Source organism: Oratosquilla oratoria, chromosome 17 (assembly GCF_046742065.1).
Source record: "Oratosquilla oratoria isolate Oo_2021 chromosome 17, ASM4674206v1, whole genome shotgun sequence".
NCBI lineage: Eukaryota > Metazoa > Arthropoda > Malacostraca > Stomatopoda > Squillidae > Oratosquilla > Oratosquilla oratoria.
The window spans coordinates 7470638-7485637 of record NC_134793.1 but is presented as its reverse complement, the minus strand read 5'-3'; positions in this window follow the sequence as shown (position 1 = coordinate 7485637).

Below are 15000 nucleotides of genomic sequence, written 5' to 3'. Positions count from 1 at the left end.
TAGTTCCGCTTTGCAAGGGAAAAGAGGACAGGTGTGAGAGTAGTAGTTTCAGAGGTATCAGTTGGTTGAGCGTAGTTGCGAGGGCTTATGGGAGGGTTTTGATTGAGAGGATTAAGAGAGGAAAAGAGGGAGTAATTGGTGAGGAAATGTGAGGGTTTAGGACAAATAAGGGTTACGTGGATCAGATTCTTTATGTAAGGCAGATATGTGAGAAAGCTTTAGGAAAAGGTAAGGATTTTTTTTTGGGTCTTTATGGATTTGGAAAAGGCTTATGACAGGGGAGACAGGAAGGCACTCTGTGGGAGGTATTATATGTATGGGATAGAAGGGAAACTTTTAAGAGCAGTCAAGTGTTTTTACGAGAGTAGTAGAGCCTGTGAAAGAACTGGAAATGGAGAGTGAGTGGTTTGAGGTAAAGGTGGGACTTCGCCAGGGATGTGTTATGTCGCCTTGGCTGTTCAATTTATATATGGATGGAGTGGGGCGAGAGGTAAATGCAAGGGTAATGGGCCGGGGATTGGAGATGGTTAAAGAAAATGGAGAAAAATTAAAGATAAGCCAATTTTTGTTTGCTGACGACATTGCACTTGTAGCAGGATCAGAGGAGATATTAAAGAAGTAAGTGACGGAGTTTGGGAAGGTGTGCAAAAGAGGGAAGTTAAAGATAATTGTGGGTAAAAGTAAGGTGATATGTACAAGGGGGAGAGGGTGGCAGTAAGTTAGAAGCTAGTATTAAGGGAGAAAGACTGGAAGAAGTGGATAGCTTTAGATACTTGGGGACGAATGTGGCGGGAAAGGGAGGGGTGGAGGTGGAGGTAGAATGTAGATTGAGAGAAGCAAGTAAATGCCTTGGGGGATTGAAAAGTGTAATGAGAAATAGACATTTAGGAATGGATACTAAGAGGTGATTGTATAAAGGAGTGATTGTGCCGACAGCACTGTATGGGGGCAGAAACATGGAACATAAGAGAGGAAGAGAGGAAGAGTTTAAATGTGTTTGAGATGAAATGCCTGAGAAGTATGGTAGGGGTTACTAGGCTGGATAGAGTGAGAAACAAGGGGGCGAAGAGGATAACGGGGGTGAAAAGGAAGTTGGGAGATAGGGTTGATGAAAGTGTATTGGGATGATTTGGACACATGGAAAGAATGAGTGAAGAAAGATTAGTAAAAGACGTGCGGAAGGCAGAGGTGGAAGGAGTGAACATGAGGGGACGACCAAAGATGAGATGGATTGATGAGGTAAAAGGGGCATTGGGAAAGAGGGGTATGTCTATTGAGGAAGAAATAGAGAAGACAGAAGAGAGGGGTGAGTGGAGAATGGTTGTGTATGGATGATGCTGTGACGCATAGAAGGGAGTGGGTGGGGTATGAGGGGTGAGGGAGTATGTGTGAATGATATTTTGACGCAGCCCGAAGGGATTTCTCCCCGTCTTCTCTTTTTCTGCATGAAGGGACGGAGAGGAGGATGGTTCGCCAATTAGATGAAGCGGCCTTGCTGTGGATGTGCTGTGTCTTGCTACATTGCTTCTGACCCAGGGCAAGGGCAAGATACAGGAATGATCCGTCATCCAGGAGGAGCCAAGAAAAGAGGGAGGGAGGGAGGGAAGGAGGGGTGGTGAATCGGAGTGGAGTAGGCGGGGATGAAAAGGGTGGGAGTGGATTTATGATTTTGACTTTGGCTACCTCCCTTGTTAGGGGGAAGAAGCTCTTGGTATATGTATGTATGTATGTATGTATGTATGTATGTGTGTATGTGTGTTTGTATGCATCTATGTATGTATGTATCTTTTTTCAACCACATTAACATTTTGCTTTTAATTCCATGTCATCACGAACGAGACTGACAATGTGCTCGTCGGAGACATATACGGAAACTGATACGAAGCGAAGCTAAGGGCTCGAACCTCAGCTCAGACGTATCAAAGTAACAGTGACTAACCACTGCGCCATCAAGAGAGATATAAGTTGAGTACAATTTCTTATATTTGTATGTTCGAGCCACATACATGTATGTATGTATGTATATTGTAAAGGAACCTGTATATTACAATGAGTATAATTTTTAGAATTATAACAACGTTTATCCACCCCATTCCACCTGTCTCACCTGTGACACAGCGTGGCAACATTGGAGGGAAAAAGTGCTGTTGCCACTTATCATAGAATTTATTCAAATCGTTTTTATAATCCTAGAAAAGTGATACTCATTATACTATACATCTTCCTTTCCTACGTACAGAATACAAAAGAGATAAATTCAATTACCACATGGATGGGAAATAAGAGAGTGAGGCTATCGAAATAAACACCATGTGGGGACAGAGCCTTTATTAGTACGACGTTTCGCTTGTTCCAGCTTTTTCAAGTACATGTACTTGAAAAAGCTGGAACAAGTGAAACGTTATAAGGCTCCCCACATGGTTTTCATTTCGATAGACTTGTCGGCAACATACAAGAGAGCGAGTGACATGCGCTAAGGGTGATTTGGCACGATGGATAATAGTAACATGACGTCATATGCCACACCCTGAACGGACTTCTTGGAGCGAAAAGTATAATGACAGAGAACAAAACACAATGTCCGTAGAAATGACGAGGAGCGAACGAATGACAAAGTAAGAGACTTCTTCAACAAAGAGGATGAGTGGAAATAGGGGAAACTATCGATGATTCGAGAAGGAAAAAAAAAAAGGAAAATTAAACGAAAAGCGACGATATGTATCAGAAATTATGATTTGCTTTGCCGTCGAAAATCACTTTCATATATGATTGATTTCCTTTCGCGTCGAACAGCATTCAAATGTGATTAATTAACAGGCGCCTTTGACAAGTTCATAAAAGTGTGGAAGTAATATTCTTAGTCCTTTCGCTGCGAAGGGCGCTTTCTTGTCTATATGAAATCGCCTAGCGACGATCGGAAAAATAATACAAATCGTAAATAGTGGTGGAATTGTCAATCAGAATAGGTTCAGCCTCCTTCTGCTGGAAAAAAATCGCCTGGCGACATCAAGAATAAATGTATTTATTGTGAATAATGTATAGATGTTCGCTGGTCGGGTTAGGGCGTCGCTACTTGCGGTGGGAGTCTAGGTAACGCAGTTCGAATCCTGCCACCAACGAGTTGGACCAAGGGCATGTTTCATTAGATTCTACGCTACAGAATTTTCTGCAAAGGGCACCATCCTAGCTTCCTAATAGTGGGAATTTGTGACGTTAAACCGAGTCAATCATGGTGAATAGCAGTGGAAAGGGATGATAATTACTGCATGTCCAAGCCGGCCAAACCACCCGTGGGAATTCATTTAATACGACCAGGTAAGTGACATCGTACATCTGGGGCTTTTTCTTATTTATTATTAATTTTATTTTTCTTAAATTGATCTAATTTATTTGTATTCAATTCAATTCGATTCTATTCTGTTTTGCTTTATTTTACCTTATTTCATTTTATCTTATTTGATTTCATCATATATATATATATATATATATATATATATATATATATATATATATATATATATATATGTATATATATATATATACTTTTTATTTGCTATTTTCAATTTGTATTTACCTATTCATCTACTTATTAGTTTCTTAGATAACTGAATCAAAGATCTTTGACCATATATTATTCTGATATATGTTTATCTATTTATCTATCTATAATTTTATCTGTTAATTTGCTTATTCATTTAACTATTTATTAATTCATTTGCGTACTTAGTTATTTAATCATTTAATCACTTGTTCATTTATATATCTATTTATCTACTCATCTATTTATCTATTTGCTTATTTATCTATTTATCTATCTATTCATTCATTCATTTATTCATTTGTTGATTTATTGATGTATTTACTTACCTATTCATTTATTCACTTATTTATTAATCAATCTTATATATCAATTTTTTATCTAAACATTTGTTAGTATACGGCATGCTAAATGCGTATGTCAGCTTTTATGAAGATCCGTTAACCATTATATTTTTTTAGAGAGAGAGAGAGAGAGAGAGAGAGAGAGAGAGAGAGAGAGAGAGAGAGAGAGAGAGAGAGAGAGAGAGAGAGAGAGAGAGAGAGAGAGAGACAGAGAGAGAGAGAGAGACAGAGAGAGAGAGAGACAGAGAGAGAGAGAGAGAGAGAGAGAGAGAGAGAGAGAGAGAGAGAGAGAGAGAGAGAGAGAGAGAGAGAGAGAGAGAGAGAGAGAGAGAGAGAGAGAGATCCATCACTGGTGCTTATCCTATCTTCCTCTCTCCCTGAGTCTCCGTTAAAGTAAATTTCCTCATAGCGTTCCTCCCTGCAGGCACCATAATTTCCAATCCCAATGTCACCAGATGCAGAACGCCTCTCCATCCCCTCACCCTCACCCTTCGGCTCTACCTTACTCCCATCCTGTGTCCCTGCCTTAAGAACATAGGAACATAAGGAGGAGATTGCAAGAGACCATAAGGCCTACACTAGACAGTTCCATGTCCCTTACCACCTGCCAACCCTATCCATAAAATTATCTAATTTTCTCTCAAAACAACCAATAGTTTCAGCTCTCGCTACATGGTTACTAAGTCTATTCCATTCGTTAAACATTCTGTTGGTAAATCGGTTCTTGATTATTTCCTTCTTAAACCTACATTGTCTAATTTAAATTCCTACGCTCCTGCTTTACCTACCCTCCGCGATGCATTACCAACATTCCCCCAATGCCAGAGGAAAGGGAAAACGGAAAAATGATCCCAAAAGAGGTCAAATTGAAAAATTATGGGTTTTGTATAGACATTGACACTGACATTAACATAATATTAACATAACATTAACATAGCACTAACATAGCATTAACAGAGCATTAACGTAACATTAACATAGCATTAACATAGCATTAACATAACATTAACATAACATTAACATAACATTAACATAACATTAACATAACATTAACATAACATTAACATAACATTAACGTAACATTAACATAGCATTAACATAGCATTAACATAGCATTAACATAGCATTAACATAACATTAACATAACATTAACATAACATTAACATAACATTAACATAACATTAACATAACATTAACATAACATTAACATAGCATTAACATAGCATTAACATAGCATTAACATAACACTAACATAACATTAACATAACATTAACATAACATTAACATAACATTAACTTAACATTAACGTAACATTAACGTAACATTAACATATAGCATTAACAGCATTAACATAGCATTAACATAACATTAACATAACATTAACATAACATTAACATAACATTAACATAACATTGACATGATATTAATATAACATTGACATAACATTAACATAACATCACCATAACATCAACATAACATCAACATAACACCAACATAACATCAACTTAACATCAACATAACATTAACATAACATTAGCATAACATTAACATAACATTGACATAGCATTGACATAACATTGACATAAATTTGACATAACATTAACATTGACATAACATTGACCTAACATTGACATAACATTGACATAACATTGACATAACATTGACATAACATTAACATTAACATTAACATTAACATTAACATTAACATTAACATTAACATTAACATTAACATTAACATTAACATTAACATTAACATTAACACCCTGAAGTGTATGGCGCCATATGTAAGCCTAGATCCTATCATGAGCGGCAGGAAAAAGGTGTGGTTATTTGGTTAAACCAATATTTACAAATTTAGGACTAGGAAAAGTGTGAGGAATGTACATCTCCGTAACCAAAATGATCAGTGAGGTGTAACGGATAACGAATCAGCAGTCCTTCCACCAAAAACCAAAGAAATGCTTCCTCATAAAGTCATAATCAGCGATACCAAAATGCCAAAAGGGATCTTGAAGGAATAGTGAAAAGAAAGGTTACAGGATTTATATTATGGTAGCAGGTATTCAGTGGAAAGATTTAAATGAATGAGTAGATGGATAAGTGGTATGGATATCAAGGATGTTGAGTCTATTTCTTAGCCGATCAGAATGTAAATATATATATACATATATATATATATATATGTATACATATATACACACACATATATATATATATATATATATATATACTGTACACACACACACACACACACACACACACACACACACACACACACACACACACACACACACACACACATATATATATATATATATATATATATATATATATATATATATAAAAATATGTATATATATAAATATATACACACACCGAATGGGGAAGCACCCGTGGCGCGTAATTATCCTTAATTACATTGAATTGTGTCGGCCTCGGGCCACGCATACAAGACAGGTGTGCGCGTCAGGTCGTGGCCACGTGGTCAATACAATACGCGCTCTCGAGGATCGCGCCACGTACGAGTAGTAACTACAAACCAAAGGTGGCGAACAATAAAACAAAAGAGACTTCCGAGTCTTTAAAAAATTCAGAGAAAGGAGAGTGATTTGAATCGTTTTCCACCGAGGAAGCTAGATGATCGAAAAAAATCGAGATATTTCGAGTTAGACAAGATATATATACAACACATTTAGTGGAAGAATGGAAATTTATTTTGAACCAACATGTCGAAAATTTAAAAGATTTACGTTCAGGTACAAGAGAGAAAGATTGTTGCGGACACATTTACAACAAATCTGGGTCGGAAATTAGAACGGAGAAAGTAGGGGGAGACAGAATATAGATTGGTATCTGTATGTCCAAACACCTGGGTTTAAGTTAAAAAAAATGGAGGAGAGGAGGTTATGGTCTAACGATATCAAATTTGAGCGAAGTCTGCATATATTGCAGAAATATACAGAGCGGGAGTCAGAGAGTGCATCAAGACATGTTCTAGAGTCATCACCCAAATACTAAGCCATATTGGGGATGTTTTCATCTCTCTTCAAAGAGGTGACTTCCAAGGAAATTCAGAGGGTTCTATTAGAGTTCTAGAAACAAAAATAGAGGAGCCGTGTGTAGTATATTGTCCATTCTAGGGACTGATTAAGTTTAACGTCGCGAAAATCACCCATCAGGAGGCTAGAACGATGCCCTTTGTAGACAACTTTATAGCGTGGAATCAATTAACCAATTTGGTCCAACTCACCGGTGGTAGGGGTCGAACTGCCATTACCTCGATCTACTCCAAAGCGACGCCCAAACCCGCTCGGCAAGTGAGCATCCCTCCATTGTAATGATGGAGACAAAACACCTTTGAGAACCGTCCCGATCGTTCTCTGTTTCGTCTGCCGAATGACATGAAATATTGCAAGGAAAGGCAGTTAGTGCGTGGCACAAGAGTTCCCCGGCTTTCCAGCCTTCCAGAATCCCTTGCCATTGGCTTTGTCCTCTGAGGAAGGACGACCAGTACAGATGTGGCAGATATGTGCAGATGTGGCCTCCTGCAGCCGGAGCTTTCATGAAATATAGCGCACGACTTTAGAATATCAAAGCCAGAAACTTATCAAAAACTAAGAACGTTCTGTCATAGAAAGCGTTTCCAAGGTTCAATTTATTCATAGAGTATTTCACAAGGTTTTTGGTAGTCCCTCGTAGAAGATGACGTAATATCTCACGATGATGTCAGCTATACACTGCCAAACGTACGCTGTCACTTAAATGATCGTATTAATGGAACTCTCATAGCAGGTCGGCTATTTCTTGATGAAATACATTAAGGCAGAAAAAAAAACACATTAACTGCATGTTTGGTAGGTTTAGAAAAGTTGGACAGCGTGGTAGCCCAGTGGATACCGTGTCGAATTCTTAAACAGGTGGTCATGAGTTCGATTCGCGGGACCTGCTGCAGTATTTGTCACGGTAGTTCCCGACAGCCCTGGTCATGGAGACGGGAAAAAAAAAAAAAAAAAAAAAAAAAAAAAAAAAAATAAATAAATATATATATATATATATATATATATATATATATTTACAGCAACTAACACTGCTTACCCTGCCAGGTTTAATTGAATAGACATCAAACAATATTCAATCCTATAGATTCGTTTTACTACTGTCTTCGTTTACTTTTGCAATCACCAAACTATTTAATTCACATGAAGTAAACCGCTTTCGTAGCGACAGAAACTGGCCCGAGAGAGTTTTTAAACCTTTAGCTGTGTTATACAACTTCATTCGCTTGTTATAGCTGTTACCAAGTGATTCTATTAATCTAAGAGAAATTGCCTTCTCCGCAGCAAAAGATGGACAAAGTTGCCTCTTCCTCAACTCAAGGCCTTAATCTTAACTGCCTTCAGAGGACTTTATTCAGTCGTGGAAAAACCTTCCCGTGGTGCGATATTACAAAGGATAACAAAGGCGGAGCATGCCGACAGGAAACCTTTTGGTCCATATCTAGGTCGGATGCGAGAAAAAAAATCATAATGATAATAAATGAATAGATAAAAACTATAATAATGTAGATAACAAATAAAATGCATAGATAAATGCATAGGTATAGTTAAATAATAGACAAACTTGTAAATAGTAAATAATAATAAATTGAGATATAACTAATAATAAATGAGAATCAAACAGACAAATGACAACAAAACAAAAACAAATGATATGAAATAAATGATAATCATTACAGCGTCTTGCTTAGGTGTTATTATTTTAATCTGGCTGTCACCAGGCTGTTTTATTAGAGTTAAATGGACAGATTTACTTTGAAGTAGAATCTTTGTGTTTTTGTTTTGTTCGGGTGATCAGCTGAATACAGCCATCCGGCTAACCTGAAAAAAAAAATGATCGAAAAGCATTCTCTCTCTCTCTCTCTCTCTCTCTCTCTCTCTCTCTCTCTCTCTCTCTCTCTCTCTCTCTCTCTCTCTCTCTCTCTCTCTCTCTCTCTCTCTCTCTCTCTCTCTCTATCTATCTATCTCTATCTCTCTCTCTCGTCACCATTCCTAGCGTTAGTTAGTTAGACCCATCCTTCACTGTGCGGTACAGTTTTGGTCTCCGTCCTATAGAATGGACATCAATTCACTAGAATCAGTACAGAGGAGAATGACCAAAATGATACATGGGCTCAGAAATTGACCTTACGAAGAGAGGCTTAGGCACCTTAACTTACACTCTCTGGAAAGACGCAGAGTCCGGGGTGATCTAATCGAGGTGCTCAAGTGGATCAAAGGCTTTATCAAGGGTGACGCAAACAAGGTCATCATATTAAGAGACCAGGGTAGGACTCGCAGTAATGGATTTAGATTGGACAAATTTAGATCTAAGAAGGAAATAGGCAAGAATTTGATTTACTATTTGGGCGGTTAACGAATGGAATAGACTTAGTAACCATGTATTGAGCGCTGAAACTATCGGTTGTTTTAAGAAACGGTTGGACAACTTTATGGATGGAGATGACAGGTGGTAATGGACATGGAAATGCCTAATGTAGGCCTTATGCTCTCTCTCTCTCTCTCTCTCTCTCTCTCTCTCTCTCTCTCTCTCTCTCTCTCTCTCTCTCTCTCTCTCTCTCTCTCTCTCTCTCTCTCTCTCTCTCTCTCTCTCTCTCTCTCTCTCTCTCTCTCTCTCTCGCTCTCTTCCACCTCCTCCTCCTCTCTTTGTCTATCCCCGTGATGCTTTATTCACGAAAAGACATCAATATGATTCAACGGTGAATGGAATTTTGGATTTTCTTTTTTTTTCTGATTCGGTATCCAATAAAGAAGGGTTTCAGCCAAACCTCTCTTCGATAACGTGATGTTTCATCTTCCCAGATATTACTTCAGGAAGACAAACCTCATCGATCTTGTCTCTATCTTCTTCGAGCAACTTTCTTCGTTTCTTGTTTCTCTCCTAAGTGCTCTTGTGGCGTCATCGGTAGCGTGCTGGTCTCGCATTAGCTTAGCTGCGGGTTCGATTCCCCGCAGTGACTGTTTGATACCTGCCCCAACAGTCCAAGAAGCGTATAGGGCAAAGGTGACGGCTTCGGCCGCAGCTACTCAGCGTCTCCTGGCGTATGCTCCTCACCTTTGGTTTCTCTTCTTGTCCAAGAGGCCGAGGTTCCGAAAGCAATCCTGAGACTAGAGTGACCAACCAGGCTTCTTTCACTCAACTCCATGTGACGTCACCATTCCTTATAAGAATACAGACCGACTAAGTATACCTGGTCTAGTCTCGATCTCCTGAAATACCTGTGGATCTAGTGTGAATCTTCTTGCCGAGGCTAGGTCAGGTCAGACAAGTTCAGGTCAGGTCAAATCAGGTCAGGTGTGTAATACTGCGGTGTCTACAAAAAATAGCTTTTTTTATTGCAATGCTTAAATTACAATTTATATTCTGGCTTCCGCAAAGCGATCTTATCAAATTGAAGATTAAACCCCCGTCCCCAGACCCAACCCCACCTCGGGTAATGAAAGATCTAATCTCAGTTAAGCTCTTGAAGTGTCACGAGGTTCTGAAATTCCCTTAGTACACTTTCTTCTGAGTCCCGACAGGTGATTTTATTGAAAATAAACGCCGTGGTGGTAACGGTGGTGGTCAAACCCATCTGACAATTATCCCTTTGTTGTGATTACCTTATGGGCATTTGACCTAGTTGATCACCTGTGACCTTTAATGAAGCGCAGAGGTGGAGGGAATGTTTCCAGGAGCGGTCGTTTATGTCTTTCTCATTTACTTGACGCTCTTTGTCCAGACTCTCCTGAAGAAGACCTTTCCAGCACCGAAGAACAAAGGCATCCTCCAAGTACGACCTTCCATGCCTCGGTGTGTCCATGGACCTTCCTGGAAACTGGAACGAAGTCGAGCCGCACTCATAATTAATTAATCAATCACTCCATTAGCAACACTCAGAGTCTTTATCCGTCCAGTGCGATGACGTCATTAATATTTTTCGTTCTTGATGACTAATGACTGTTTCATGTGGATGAGGGGGCGCAGTGCGGGGTGATGTAATAGAGGTATTCAAATGGGTCAAGGGCTTTAACAAGGGTGATGCAGACAAGGTCATCATATTAAGACAACAGGGCAGGACTCATAGTAAGGGATTCATATTGGGCAAATTTAGGTTTAAGAAAGAAATAGGCAAGAATTGGTTTACTACGTAATAGGGTGGTCAACGAATGGAATAGACTTAGTAATCCTGTAGTGAGCGCTGAAACTATTGGTTGTTTTAGTAGAAGGTTAGATAACTTTATAGGTGAGGATGATTGGTGGTAATGGAATTGGAACTGCCTAGTGTAAGCCTTATGGTCTCTTGCAGCCTCCTCCATTCTTATGTTCTTGTGGGAGTTAGGGAATTCAGTTGATCGAGGCTTCTTCGGATGAATGAAACTGCCTTTCGCCAGCCAGCCAGAACAAAATAAGTTAAGTACTTCACTCATTTCAAGTGTACAAAAAAGTATCAAGAGAAAATAATATTTTCATTCTGCGTGACGTCAGATGATTATATTCATACGCGTAAGGACCAGTCATCTTATTTTTTTTATTTAATCAATCATATTTAATTATCTTTATCTTTTCTTTTATTTAATTATCATTTCATTCATTCAATTTTTCATTGTCCACTTATCTACTTATCTCTCTATTCATCTATTCATTTACTGATTGATTGATTGATTTACTTAATCACCTATTGATTGACTTATGTATCTACTTATATATTTATTCGTTTATTTACGTAAAAATTCACTTATTTATCTCCCTACTTATTTATGTATTCATTTATTCATTTATTTGTTTATCTACTTGTTTCCTTCTTTCTTTATTTATATATTTGAATATTTATACATTTATTTGTCCATATATCTTCTTTATATATATTATCTATATTTATATATTTATCTATGTTTATATATTAATCTACTTATTTCATATATTTATTTACTTATTTCATATATTTATTTTATATATTTATATATTTATGTATATTTATATATTCATATATATTTATATATTTATATATTTATTCTATATATTTTACATATTCATTTATCTATGTTTACATATTTATTTATCTATGTTTATATATTTATTTAATTATTTTATATATTTATTTACCTATTATATATATTTATTTTATATATTTATTTACTTATTTAGCTATTTGTTTTATTAATTCATTTGTTTATTTAATTCCTTTATTCATTCCTTTATTTACTTAATATCTATTCACTTATTTATTTACTTATTTAGCTATTTGTTTTATTCATTTATTTGTTTATCTAATTCATTTGTTTATTCCTTTATTTAATTAATACTTATTCACTTATTTAGCTATTTGTTTTATTAATTTATTTGTTTGTTTAATTAAATTGTTTATTCCTTTATCTAATTGATATTTATTTATTTACTTATGTGACTATTTATGTGTTTATATTCAGCTCGTTGAGGTCAGCCCATATCTTCATTGATCTTTCATTTTTCCATTGAACCAGGCACAGAAAAAAGGAAACATTAATTGATCAGAGCAGTAAGAGCTCCATTATGACCTTCACACTAATTTACCTACCTGCAACACAACACACAGTAACGTCCAAAACACATCACAAAGGAAAGTCCTGACAAAGACACCGTCTATCCTGCTTAAAGGTGATGCAATACTCTTGCCACGAAAACATACATCACCAGATCCTATAAATGGCAATTGTGTGACGGCGTCACTTTGACGCAATACGATTTCGATGACGTAAACACGACTTTTGTGACGTCAGAGGCACCGACAGCCGACGGGGCTGCGTCCTGGATGACAGGATGTTTGCACAACGCGTGGCAAGGCTTATGATGTGCATCAGGGCCGTCGCTTACAATACATGAATGTGTTTGTGTGTATGTGTGTGTGAATGGTATAAATATTTAGGCTAGATGATAGAATTGATCAAATATGAAAAATGAATTAGAAAGGCATATCACAATTGACTGGAAAATATTTGATAGATATAGAAATATCAGGCTCTACCTACTGTATATATCTGGATTGCAAAGCTTATCGTCAATCTGTCCGTTTGCTTAATAACTACTTTTTGTTTCAAGGTAAAAAAAAAAAAAAAAAAAACATAATTGGTAAGCATGCCAAGTGGATTCCAAAAGAACAAGAACAAGAAGAGGAAAAGGAAGAGAAAGAGGAGGAGGAAGAGGAAGATGAAGATGAAGATGAAGAGGAAAAGGAAAAGGAAAAGGAAGATGAATATGAATATGAATATGAATATGAATATGAATATGAATATGAATATGAATATGAATATGAATATGAATATGAATATGAAGATGAAGATGAAGATGTAGAGGAAGATGAAGAGGAAGAGGAAGAGGAAGAATAAGAGGAAAAAGAGGAGGAAGAGGAAGAGGAAGAATAAGAGGAAAAAGAAGAGGAAGAGGAAAAGGAAGCGGAAGAAGAGGGCATCATCACCTCTAGGGGTAATGGCCAGAGTGCCTCTCAAGGTAGGGGCCGCATCCTCCCTTCCTCAATATTCAAGATAGAGAGCCTCTTGTAACCGACGTAAATTGAACAATGGGTAAAGGAAAGAGTAGTTTTTCGGTTTTGTTCTTTCCCTACTAAAGTGGATCTAGCTGATCGTAGCTACATACTATATACAGAAATCGGCTTGGGAAACCGTTAGCAACGTTTATATATACAATAATTTGTGCAAATGCTTTTGGTAATAATATTTTTGTATGTAAGGCTTAGAAATTGACGACGATGATGGAGATAAATCTGAATGTGAGGAGGTGAATGAATAGATAAGTGGTGGAAAGACTTAAAAGACAGAAAGAAGGCTAATCGGATGAGAGAACAGACCGGAGAGAAAGATATTGAGGAGACGGTAAGAAAGGGCAAATGAAAGAGAAAGGCAAGTACCGGCATATAAGGACGAATTTTTTAATTGGTATCGCGTTTTGCTCACATGAGCTTTATCAAGTCCCGTGTACTTGATCAAACTCCTATGCACCAAAAAATTAGATCAGTAAAGACTTCGCCCTCAAAAAGCGTTTTTCTTGAACTACTTAGAAAAGGTGAATTTGGCAGGAAAGCTAGCCGGAATGAATGATGGGCGGTGAGAACATAAGAACATAAGGTTTATGGTCTTTTGTAGTCTCCTTCTTTTTTTACAAGAATGAAGAAGACTGAAAGGGACCATAAGGCCTACGCTAGGCAGTTCCATATCCCTTACCACCTTCCATACCTGTCCATAAAGTTATCTAATCTTCTCTTAAAACAACCAATTATTTCAGTGCTCACTACATTGTTATAAATTCTATTCGACTCGTCAACAACTCTATTGGTAAACCAGTTCTTGCCTATTTCCTTTTTAAACCTAAATTTGCCCAATTCAAATTCGTTAGTATGAGTGTGTTACTGACTGGACACTAGATGGAAAGCGTTTGAGAGAGGTCTTCGTTTAGCAGTGAACTCTAAATGGCTGAGGAATAAAGCATGAAGAAGTTGGTAGTGGGTAAAAAGAAACGACCTTATAGCGTTTGGTTGCGAAGTAGAACGAGGGAAGTAAATGAGACGAATAATAAGAGAAGGGAAGCAAAGCGCAATGTGAGGGAGGTACAGAGGAGGAGAGATATACATACATGTATCTACATATATATGCATACTTAGGTATGTACACATACATATAAGAATATATATACATACATGTGTATATATATATATACATACACATTATATATATATATATATACATATATATATATATATATATATATATATATATATATATATGTGTGTGTGTGTGTGTGTGTGTGTGTATATATATACATATATATATATATGCAATAAAAACACTAGGAGCGTATGTTCACAAATGCGTAAATAACCACTAGGAAAAAGTAAACTAACGAAGCAGAGCGCTTTCGTGTAATTACATCTTCAGTGCAGATACAAAGAAGGAATAATAATTCCTTCTTTGTATCTGCACTGAAGATGTAATTACACGAAAGCGCTCTGCTTCGTTAGTTTACTTTTTTTTACGCACATATATATATGTATATATATATACATATATATATATGTATATTTATTATATA